This window comes from Mobula birostris, chromosome 28, assembly GCF_030028105.1.
Source record: "Mobula birostris isolate sMobBir1 chromosome 28, sMobBir1.hap1, whole genome shotgun sequence".
Classification (NCBI taxonomy): Eukaryota; Metazoa; Chordata; class Chondrichthyes; order Myliobatiformes; family Myliobatidae; genus Mobula; species Mobula birostris.
Window position 1 is genome coordinate 20,144,981 of NC_092397.1, and position 12,321 is coordinate 20,157,301.

At 46.4% G+C, this 12,321-nt stretch overlaps 1 protein-coding gene and 1 long non-coding RNA gene across 3 annotated transcripts in view; one reads left to right on the forward strand and one right to left on the reverse strand.

Moving 5' to 3' along the window:
* LOC140189355 (uncharacterized) overlaps positions 1-12,321 on the reverse strand; it is a 944,498-nt gene that overhangs the window by 389,665 nt on the left and 542,512 nt on the right. The window lies entirely within an intron of this gene.
* LOC140189139 (uncharacterized) overlaps positions 1,178-12,321 on the forward strand; it is a 45,476-nt gene continuing 34,332 nt past the window's right edge. The window contains exons 1-2 of one of the 2 annotated variants that reach the window (XR_011883463.1): positions 1,178-1,316; positions 5,305-5,463. This is a non-coding gene — a long non-coding RNA (uncharacterized lncRNA). The remainder of the gene's footprint in view (positions 1,317-5,304; positions 5,464-12,321) is intronic. The other variant, XR_011883462.1, reaches the window with a different exon arrangement.

Below are 12,321 nucleotides of genomic sequence, written 5' to 3' on the forward strand. Positions count from 1 at the left end.
AATTCTGAGAATACAGAATTTGTATCTTCTTTCAGAATAAAAGGCAAGGCTAACAGGTTGAACCTTGGCCCTTGTTTCTGAGAGAAATTGAGAGTGGATTAAGAAAATGACAGATGTACGGTATGTAGCAGGTCTCGAGAGGCAGGAACAAATGGGGTACTTGAGGTGTTTAAGAGATGCAGGAGAAGATGTAAGAAGGATATCAGCAGGGTGAAAAGAAAACGTGTTTGCTGTCACAGAAAAGATGAAGGAAAATCGAAACCATTTATACAGATATATTAAGAGCAAAAGGATAGAAAGGGGCAAGACTGGTCCTCTGAAAGATCAGATTGGTAATCCGTATGTGGAGCCACAAGAGTTGTGGGAGATAGATTTTGTTCAGCTGTAAATCCTTAGGAGAGGGACACATATGTGAGACAATGATGCAGCGAGGTCATGGACCCTGTACAGATCACAGAAGAGGAGAAGTTTGCTGCCTTAGGGTGAATAACTCTACTGGCCCAACAAGGTGGTCCCACAGACCTTGTGGGAGGATAATGCGGAAATTGCAGGGTCCCAGCAGAGATATTTTAAATCTCCTCATCCACGGGTGCGGTACTAGAGGATTGGAAGATAGTGAATGTTGTTCTGTTGTTGAAGAAAGGGTCTACGAATCAGCCAAGAATTCATAGGCCAGTGAGCCTAATATCAGTTGTAGGAAGGTTATTGGAAAGTATTCTAAGCAGCCTTATAATATAATGATTTGGATAGAGAAGGACTGATTGTGGGTAGTTAACATGGCTTTGTGCATGGTAGATCATGTCTAACCAATCTTGTAGAGTGTTTTTGAGGAAGTTACCAGGAAGGTTGATGAAGGTGATATAGTTCCAACATTTTTTACCCAAAATTAAAAGGACTATTGCACACAGAAATATACAAAATACAAACATTAAATATTTATAGGACCTAAGAGTCAGATTAAATGTGAATATTACAGTCACTTCCCGGAGGTGGGGTGGGAGAGTCACCGTTCCTGGAAATCCGCCCCCACCCTCCCCAGACCGATTCTATTTACGATGCTCCCGAGTTTTCTGGCGGCTCCACTGATTGACAGCTCCGCTGCCCCGTCACGTGACAAACACGCGGTGACGTCACAGGGGTCCCACCGTCACCGCCGTCGTTTCCTTGGAAACGGTCCAGTGCGGGAAGTCCGAGATGGTGGAGCCGGTCTCTACTTGTTGGGGTTTCGGCTCCGCTGTGGGATCCGCCTCTCCTCTTCCTGCCCGCGGAACAGTGAGTGTCTGTCAGCGCCTCACTGCACCGGCTCTCTGCCTCAGGTACCATATTTAAAACATATTTGCACAGTCACATGGATGGGAAAGGTTGAGAGGGATACGGGCCTAATGCAGGCAGCTGGGCCGAGTTCAGGTCGACAACTTGGTCGGCGGGGATGAGTTGTACCGAAGGGACTGTTTCATTTCTGTATAAACCAGTGACTCTGTTTTGGGAGTTAATTCCGGATGCCAGTTATTCTCTGTGTGAAATATTTACCCCTCAGATCCCCTTTGAATCTGTCTTTAAACAGTTTTGTCCGACTCCAATGAGAGGCAGTTCTTTGGCTGACAAGGCAAGTAGAGCACACAACCCTGTCTACCTGTGATGCCACATACAGGGAACTGTGTAACAATATTAGAGGCATATGCATAGGGGCTTCAGTGAGCAAGGCCCAGAGGGATATGAAACTAATGCAGGAAAGTGGGATTAGTATAGCTGTGCATGATGGGGAACATAAATGTGATGGGCCAGAGGGTCTGTTTCTATCCTGTACAACCCTGACCACAACAGTCCTCCACTGCCGTGGGGTTTGTCACCTTTATTCTCAGCTGTGAGCTTGTTCCACTGAACCCCTTATCCTCTGAGAAGACATTTGCACCCTCCCACTGTGACCAAGCTGTCAGACATCTCTCCTAATATCACCCAGAGTACTTCACCAAATTCCCATATAAAAGTACAGGGTGCACAGAGGATGGGAGCATTTTGGTCACCTTTTGAGGGGTTTGGTTCACTGTGTGACTATTAATACCTTTGTCCAACAAAAATCCATCCCACTTGGTCTGTCTCCTACCTTGCCTTGGTGATTCATATACTCATCCAAATGGTCCTTAAATACCAGCCTGCACCACCCCCTCAGGCAGTGTGTTCCAGATTGTAACCTCCTTCTGGGGAAAGGGGAAAGAGGACAGTTTTCGTCAGATCATCTTTAAACCACACATTTCTGTCGTTAATCCTATGTTCAAAAACACCTCATACTTGTGTATATTAAATTCCATCTGCCACTTTTCCAGCTAGTCCACATCGCATGTCAAGATTTGTTAGCCTTCCTTACTGTCCACTGCACCCCTAATCTTGTGTCATCTGCAAACTTCCTGATCCAGTTCACCACATTCTCATCCAGATCAATAATACTGTCCAGATGGAAAGCAACAATGGACCCAGCACCTGGAAGTTCAACCAGGGCACAATGTACACGGTGAACGACAGTTTCCTGAGAAGTGTTTGTGAACAGAGACTTTGCGTGTTTCTTCCTCCACCACCTCCTCTGACGGCTCATTTGGAATACCAGCTATTCTCTGTGTGAAATATTTACCCTGCAGAGCCCCTTTAAATCTCCCCCCCACATTAAAACTATTCCCTTTAGATTTACACCTATACCGAGGGAAACTGTCTCTGTCTCTCTAACCTCTGTATGTCTCAGATAATTTTATCCACCTCCATCACATCACCCTTCAGATCCTCTTTAAACCTCCAACCTGTCACATTAAAACTATTTCCCGTAGTTTCAGGAGGGAGAAAACTGTTCCTTCCCATGAAGACCCGAGGGAGTGAACAGTTTCTGTCAATCATCCCTAGAAGTTATCCCCATTGATCTATCAAACTAAATCTCTTGCCCTGCACCAGCTCCTCAGCCACACATTCATCAGTGGTATCTTTCTATATCTCCCTGTCACAAGTGTCACTGGGAGTAATACACAGCTTACTATTTCTTAGTTTCTGTCTTATTTCTCTAAATTCACTGCTCGGGACCACAACCCTCCTCCTCCCTACGTTGCTATTACTAACATGCACCGTCCACCATGATGTCTGGCTGCTCAGCCTTCCATTTGAAATGTCCTGCAGCTGCTCCGAGACCATCAGACCATAAAACACAGGAGCAGAATTAGGCCATTTGGCCCATCCAGTCTGCTGCACCATTCTGCCAGGAGTAAGAGATCATGACAGATCTCTGAACCCTCTCAGACCCTCTTTTCCTCCCCACAGTCGAGAAGCTCCATATTAAATATACCCAGTGAATTGGCCTCAGCCGTCTGTGGCAGTGAATTCAGTGTCAGAACCAGAATCAGGTTTATTACCACCGGCATGTGTCATGAAATTTGTTAATGTAGCAGCAGCAGTTCAATGCAGTACATGATAATATAGAAAGAATAAATAGGTCAGCATGTGTGTATATGGATATGTATATTATGTAGATTAGCTAGAGTGCAAAAACAGAAATAACGTGTATTATAAATGCTATACATCGAATACACCTATAGCAGTTTTTGAGTGTTTTAAAGTGACAAACCAAAAATCTGCAAACTCCTGATGAGATATATCCACTGTCTTGCCCTCTTTGTACTGTAGCTGCATGAATATGTTGGGACCAGGTTAGATCCTCAGAGATATTGATATCCAGGAACTTGAAATTGTTTCCTCTCTCCACTTCTGATCCCTCCATGAGGATTAGTTCGTGTTCCCTCGTCTTACCCTTCCTGAGGTCGACAATCAGCTCTTTTGTCTGACTGACATTGAGTGCAATGTTCTCACTGCGACACCACAGCTGGTATATCTCATTCCTCTGTGCTCTCTCATCTCCATCTGAGTTTCTACCAACAGTGGTTGTGTCATCAGCAAATTTGTAGATGGTATTTGAGCTATGCCTAGCCTCACAGTCATGGGTATATAGAGAGCAGAGCACTGGGCTAACACACACCCCTGAGGTGCACCAGTGTTGATCATCAGCGAGGGGGAGATATTATCACCAATCCACACAGATTGTGGTCTCTCGGTTGGTAAGTCGAGGATCCAATTGCAGAGGGACCGGGTTCTGTAGCTTATTGATCAGGATTGTGGGAATGATGGGGTTAAACAGTGAGCTCTATTCAATGAACAGCATCCTGACATAGGCTGCTCAGATTCACTACCCTTTGCTAAGGAAATTACTCCAGATCTTTGTTCTAACAGGATGTCCTAGTATTCTGAGGATGTGCCATGTGGTTGTAGATGCCCCACTATCAGAAACATCCTCTCCACGGCCACTCTATCTCAGCCTTTCAATATTTGATAGGTTTCAATGAGATCCCCTCTTTCTTCTAAACTCCAGTGAGTACAGACAGGCCGAGAGCCATCAAACATCCTCATGCATTAACCCCTTCATTGCTGGGATCATTCTTGTGAACCTCCTCTGGGCCCTTTCCAATGCTAGCACATACTTTTTTAGATAAGGGGCCCAAAACAGTTCACAATACTCCAAGTGTGATTGAGCCAATGCCTCATCAATCCTCAGCATTACATCCTTGCTTCTGTGCAGTAGTCCTCTGGAAATGAATGCTAGCATTGCATTTGGCTTCCTTACCACCGACTCTACTGGCAAGTCTATCTTTTGGAAACCCTGCATACCTCAGACATACCTGACCCTGGTACCCAGGAGGCGACACATTATCCTGGCATCTCTGATGCTGCCACAGAATCTCCTGCATGTCCCCTGTACTGTGAGAGTGCTGTCATTACTGCTCTGCTTGTCCTTTCCTCACGCAGAGCATCAGACCGGGCTGTCAGTACCACCGACCTGACGGGCTGCTGTGCTCTGGTTTGTCATCCTCTCAGCGATATCGAAAGGAGTGTACAGCCACAGGGAGACATTGCACTGTCTGTCCCTTCCTCTTTCCAGTCATGGTTGTCACTAAACTATCTGCAGCCTGATCTCAGGTGTGACCAACTCACTGAATCTGTGGTCTCAGCATCCTGAAAACTCTAGATCTGTCCATCTCCAGCTCAGTTTCCTTCACAGGGTCAGTCAGGAGCTGCAGATGGTGCATTTCCCTGATGTGACGTTGTCGGGGACACTGACTGACTCCCTGATCTCCCATATGTTGAGGTGGAGCTTGTCATTGCCATAAATGCCATTTCAACTACTCCAACAGGGAGAGGAATTCCAAAGAAAACCTCTGAAATCTGACTTCCCAAAGTTCTTTGGCTCATCTGCCATTTCTCTGTCCGCATTTACAGCTGGTCTGTATTCTGCTGCATCCTGAATGAGGAAAGAGGACCGGGTCGAGACAACAGAGACTTGTGGAGAAGAGGAGTTCTCCACTTGGACTGCACGTGGACATTCCCGACCAAAACTTTTCCATGGAGGGCTTCCAGACCGGAAGTGCACTGAGAGCGGTAAGCGTAAAGGAGTTGGGGGCTTTCTGTTCTGGTTAACAACGGATGGTGCAATCCTGGTCATATTGCGATCGAGGAACGTGTTTGTAGCCCGGATATTGAACTTTTTGCTGTTGGCCTCCGGCCATATTTCACTGCGATACAACTGGGCGTCATGGGAGGTTGTTCCTGTCTGTGGCCATCGAACTTTGCAGCTCCTCCCGTGGAGGGTCAGACACCCTGAGCCAATAGGCTCGTCCTGGACTTATTTCCATCTGGCATAGTTTGCATATTGTTATTTGATTGTTTGTGGTTTTTGTATTTCTATTTTTATGCTCTATTCTTGGTTGGTGCAGCTGTAACCAAACCCAATTTCCCTTGGGATCAATAAAGTATGTCTACGTCTATCCTGTGTGAACCTTACTCTGTTCCCACAACTCCACTAATTTCTGTGTCTCTGCAGACCTACAAATCAGCCCAGCTTCATTTTCATTCAAATCACTTCACAAAGAGCAGAGTTCCCAGCACTGATTCTTGTGGGGCACCACTGTTCACAGGTCTCCAGTCAGAATCACACCCCTCAACCATTACTTCCTGTGTTCTCTGACCAAGCTACACTTTGAATATATTCCACCAAATATCTATTCAGCCCGTATGCCTTCTTGCTTTCGATCAGGGCATTTGTTGAAAGCTGTACTGGAGTCCACATGTTCTATATCCACTACCCGGCCCTCAGCAATTGAATTTCTCACTTTAAAAATTCAACCAAGTTTGCAAGACTTGACGTTGTCCATGCAGAGAGATTTTCACTACTCGGAATATGTTTATGTTTTCTCAGATACAAGTTGATCCCATCATTTAAAATCATTTCCAAAAATATCCCTACCACTAATGTAAGAGTCACCAGGGTATAGTTTCCTGTCTTGTCCCAACCTGAAGTTCTTAAAAAGGGGAAGGATATTTGTCATTTTCCACTCTTCTGCATCCTGGCCTGTAATTAAAAGATCATCAGTTTTGAGTTTTCTTAAATTTTTGACCTTATTTTAACCCTCAACCATCAGATTTTTGAACCAAATTTCAAAGGACATTTATTATCAAAGTATGCTTATATTCTACAAACTTGAGGTTCATTCCAAACAGGCTGCCATAAAACAAAGAAAGCCAAAAGAACCCACTAATAAAGCAAGAAGACTGTCAAACACCCAATGTGCAGAAAGCAAAATAAATCATGCAAACAATAAACACAAGCAAATACTGTAGCATCTTGAACTGAAATCCTCAGAGAGTCCGTCCACAGATGCTTGGTTCAGCGCAGAATGGAGCAGCGAGCTGAACCGGCTCATCCCTGGCCTCGGGCCCAACACACTGACCATTTTAATCTGGCCTGGCTCCTTAATCATCATCCAAACACTGGGTTCAGTTGCTTCGATACGATCTGGGGCCTGGTCCCCGCTGCCTCCATTTGGCCTGTACCTGACTTTTCCATTTGGGCCCGGCGTTTAAATCAGCCGAAATTCGTGTCTTCCTTACTGTCAGTGATGGGTCCGCTGCCTCACCTCTGTTCCGCCACATCAAATTGCCTCCAAGTCCAAAGGGAAGTTACAGGCTAGTCATTTTATAGAAAAAGTGATTCGCCAGTGTCACCTTAAACCAGAACCTGTGGAGATAACTCAATTTAACTTCACTTAACTCATCACTGAACTGCTTCCCACAATCTATGGGCTCACTTTCACGACTTCTGCATCTTATGTTCTCTATTTATTTCTCATTTCTTTATGATTATTATTATTTTCTCTCTTGTATTTGCACACGTTGTTGTCTTTTGCACATTGGTTATTTGATTACTGGGTTGGGTGCGGTCTTTCATTGATTATGTTGTGGTTCTCAGATTTACTGTAAGACCGTAAGACATAGCAAGAGAATTAGGCCATTTGACCCATTGAGTCTGCCCCACCATTCAGTTACGGCTGACCCTTGTTTCTCCTCCTCAGCCTCACTGCTCGGCCTTTTCCCCGAAGCCTTTGATGTCCCATCCAGTCAAGAAACTATCAAACTCTGCCTTAAATACACCCAACGACCTGGCCCCCACAGCTGCCTCTAGTAATAAATTCCATGAATTCACCACACTCTGGCTAAAGAAATTTCTCTGCATCTCTGTTTTAAATGGGTGCCCCTCTACCCTGAGGCTGTGCCCACTTGTCTTCGACTCCCTCGCCATGGGAAATGGGAAACATCTTTTCCACATCTACTCTGTCTAGTCCATTCAACATTTGAAAGGTTTCAATGAGATCCCCCCTCATCCTAAATTCCAGCGAGTACAGACCCAGAGCTATCAAACATTCCTCAGAGGCTAACACTCTCAATCCTGGAATCATCCTTATGAACCTCCTCTGAACCCTCTCCAGTGCCACCACATCTTTTCCTAGTTGAGGAGCCCGAAATTGTTCACTGTACTCAAGGTGAGGTCTCAGCCGTGCCTTGCAATGCCTCAGCATCACATCCCTGCTCTTATATTTGAGACCCCTTGAAAGGAATGTTAATATTGTATTTGCCTTCCTCACCACCAGCTCTATCTGCAAGTTAACCTTCAGGTTGTTCTGCACGAGGACTGCCAATTCCCTTTGCATCTCAGATTTTTGGATTTTCTGCCCATTTAGAAAAAGGTCTGCACATTTATTTCTACTACCAAAGAGCATGACCATGCATTTTCTGACATTGTATTTCATTCGCTACTCTCTTGCCCATCTCCTGATCTGTTTAAGTCCTTCTGCAGCCTACCCATTTCCTCAACACTACCTGCCCCTCCGCCAATCTTCGTATCATCCGCAAACTTGACAACAAAGCCATCTATTTCATCATCGATATCATTGATATCCAGCACAAAAAGAAGCGGTTGAACACTGACTCCTGCAGAACACCACTAATTACTGGCAACCAACCAGAAAAGGATCCTTTTATTACCACTCACTGCCTTCTACCAGTCAGTCAATGCTTGTACCTTCCCTGTAATACCATGGGCTCTTAATGTGGTAAGCAGCCTCATATGTGGCACCTTGTCAAAGGCCTACTGAAAGTCCAAATATCCAACGTGGACTGCATCCCCTGTACCCATTCTACATGTAATCTTCTCAAAGAATTCCAGCAGGTTCATCAGGCAATATTTTCCCTTAAGGAAACCATGCAGTATTTGTCCTAGCAACACACATCAAAGTTGCTGGTGAACGCAGCAGGCCAGGCAGCATCTCTAGGAGGAGATACATTCGACGTTTCAGGCCAACACCCTTCGTCAGGACTAACTGAAGGAAGAGTTAATAAGAGATTTGAAAGTGGGAGGGGGAGGGGGAGATCCAAAATGATAGGAGAAGACAGGAGGGAGAGGGATGGAGCCAAGAGCTGGACAGGTGATTGGCAAAAGGGATACGAGAGGATGATGGGACAGGAGGCCCAGGGAGAAGGAAAAGGTGGGGGGGGGACTCAGAGGATGGGCAAGGGGTATATTCAGAGGGAGAAAAAGGAGAGTGAGAGAAGTCAATGTTCATGCCATCAGGTTGGAAGCTACCCAGACAGAATATAAGGTGTTGTTCCTCCAACCAGAGTGTGCTTCATCTTTACAGTGGAGGAGGCCGTGGATAGACATGTCAGAATGGGAATGGGAAATAAAATGTGTGGCCACTGGAAGATCCTGCTTTCTCTGGCGGACAGAGCATAGGTGTTCAGCAAAACGATCTCCCAGTCTGCGTCGGGTCTCACCAATATACAGAAGTTCACATCGGGAGCACCGGACGCAGTATATCACCCCAGCCGACTCACAGGTGAAGTGTTGCCTCACCTGGAAGGACTGTCTGGGCCCCTCAATGGTGGTAAGGGAGGAAGTATAAGGGCATGTGTAGCACTTGTTCTGCTTACAAGGATAAGTGCCAGGAGGGAGATCAGTGGGGAGCAATGGTGGGGACGAATGGACAAGGGAGTCGCATAGGGCGCAATCCCTGCGGAAAGCGGTGGGGGGGAGGGAAAGATGTGCTTAGTGGTGGGATCCTGTTGGAGGTGGCGGAAGTTACGGAGAATAATATGTTGGACCCGGAGGCTGGTGGGGTGGTAGGTGAGGACCAGGGGAACCCTATTCTTAGTGGGGTGGCGGGAGGATGCAGTGAGAGCAGATGTGCGTGAAATGGGGGAGGAAGGGAAGCCCCTTTCTTTAAAAAAGGAGGACATCTCCCTCGTCCTGGAATGAAAAGCCTCATCCTAAGATCAGATGCGGTGGAGACGGGGGAATTGCGAGGAGGGGATGGCATTTTTGCAAGAGACAGGGTGAGAGGAGGAATAGTCCAGATAGCTGTGAGAGTCAGTAGGCTTATAGGAGACATCAGTAGATAAGCTGTCTACAGAGACAGAGACAGAAAGATCTAGAAACAGGAGGGAGGTGTCAGAAATGGACCAGGTAAACTTGAGGGCAGGATGAAAGTTGGAGGCGAAGTTAATAAAGTCAACGAGCTCAGCATGCGTGCAGGAAGCAGCGCCGATGTAGCAAAGGAAAAGTGGGTAACAGATGCCAGAATAGGATCGGAACATAGATTGTTCCACAAAGCCAACAAAAAGGCAGGCATAGCTCACCCCATGTAGTTATTAACTTTGCCTCCAACTTTCACCCTGCCCTTAAGTTTCCCCGGTCCATTTCCGACATCTCCCTCTCTTTTCTAGATCTTTCTGTCTCTATCTCTGGAGACAGCTTATCCACTGATGTCTACTATAAGCCTACTGACTCTCACAGCTATCTGCACTATTCCTCCTCTCACCCTGTCTCTTGCAAAAATGCCATCCCCTTCTCGCAATTCCTCCGTCTCCGCCGCATCTGCTCTCAGGATGAGGCTTTTCATTCCAGAACGAGGGAGATGTCCTCCTTTTTTAAAGAGAGCGGCTTCCCTTCCTCCACCATCAATTCTGCTCTCAAATGTATCTCCCCCATTTCACGCACATCTGCTCTCACTCCATTCTCCCGCCACCCCACTAGGAATAGGGTTCCACTGGTCCCCACCCACCACCCCACCAGCCTCTGGGTCCAACATATTACTCTCCGTAACTTCCGCCACCTCCAACGGGATCCCACCACTAAGAACATCTTTCCCTCCCCCCACCTTCTGCTTTCCGCAGGGATCGCTCCCTACGCAGCTCCCTTGTCCATTCGTCCCCCCCATCCCTCCCCACTGATCTCCCTCCTGGCACTTATCCTTGTAAGCAGAACAAGTGCTACACATGCCCTTACACTCCCTCCCTTACCACCACTCAGGGCCCCAGACTGTCCTTCCAGGTGAGGCGACACTTCACCTGTGAATCGGCTGGGGTGATGTACCGCGTCCGGTGCTCCCGATGTGGCCTTCTATATATTGGTGAGACCCGACGCAGACTGGGAGATCGTTTTGCTGAACACCTATGCTCTGTCCGCCAGAGAAAGCAGGATCTCCCAGTGGCCACATACGTATTTTAATTCCACGTCCCATTCCCATTCTGACATGTCTATCCACGGCCTCCTCTACTGTAAAGATGAAGCCACACTCAGGTTGGAGGAACAACACCTTATATTCTGTCTGGGTAGCCTCCAACCTGATGGCATGAACATTGACTTCTCTAACTTCCGCTAATGCCTCACCTCCCCCTCGTACCCCATCCGTTATGTATGTACATACATTCTTTCTCTCACTCTCCCTTTTCTCCCTCTGTCCCTCTGACTATACCCCTTGCCCATCCTGTGGGTTTCCCCCCCCCCACCCTTTTCCTTCTCCCTGGACCTCCTGTCCCATGATCCTCTCATATCCCTTTTGCCAATCACCTGTCCAGCTCTTGGCTCCATTCCTCCCCCTCCTGTCTCCTCCTATCATTTTGGATCTCCCCCTCCCCCTTTCAAATCTCTAACTAGCTCTTCCTTCAGTTAGTCCTGACAAAGGGTTTTGGCCTGAAACATCGACTGTATCTCCTCCCAGAGAGGCTGCCTAGCCTGCTGCGTTCACCAGCAACTTTGATGTGTGTAGCTTGAATTTCCAGCATCTGCAGAATTCCTCGTGTTTGAGTATTTGTCCTATCTTGTTCTGTGTCTCCAAGTACTCCATAACTTCTCCCTTAAAAATTGACTCCAACAACTTCCCAACCACTGAGTTCAGGCTAACGGCTCTATAATTTCCTTTCTGTTGCTTTCCTGGAGTCTTAAAGAGTGGGGTGACATTTGCAGTTTTCCAGTCATCTGGCACCATGCTAGAGTCCAATGATTTTGAAAGATAATTACTAATGCCCTCACAATCTCTATCGCTATCTCTTTCAGAACCGTAGGGTGCAGTACACCTGGTCCGGGTGACATGTACCCTCAGGTCCTTCAGCTTTTTGAGCACCTTCTCACTTGTAATAATAACTGCATTCATTTCTCTTCCCTCACACTCTTCAATATCTGGTACACTGCTAGTGTTTTCTGCAAAGAATCATGCAAAATACCCGTTTACTTCATTTGCCATCTCCTTGTCCCCCTTTAGTATTTCTCCACCCTCGTATTCCAGCAGTCCTATATCCACTCTCATCTCTCCTTTATTTTTAATATACTTCAAAAAACTATTACTATGCAGTTTGATATTGTTTGCTATTTGTTTTCACATTTCATCTTTTCCCTCCTGTTATTCTTTCTGTAGGCTTTTAAAAGCTTCCCAATCCTCTGTCTTACCACTAATTTTTGCATTGTTGGATGCACTTTCTTTTGCTTTTACATTAGCTGTGACTTCCCTCATCAGCCCCATTTTACCATTTGAGTGTTTCTTCATTTTTTGGAAAACATCTATCCTGCATCTTCCTTATTTTTCCCACAAACTCACACCATTGCTTCTCTGCTTGATCTTTGCCAGC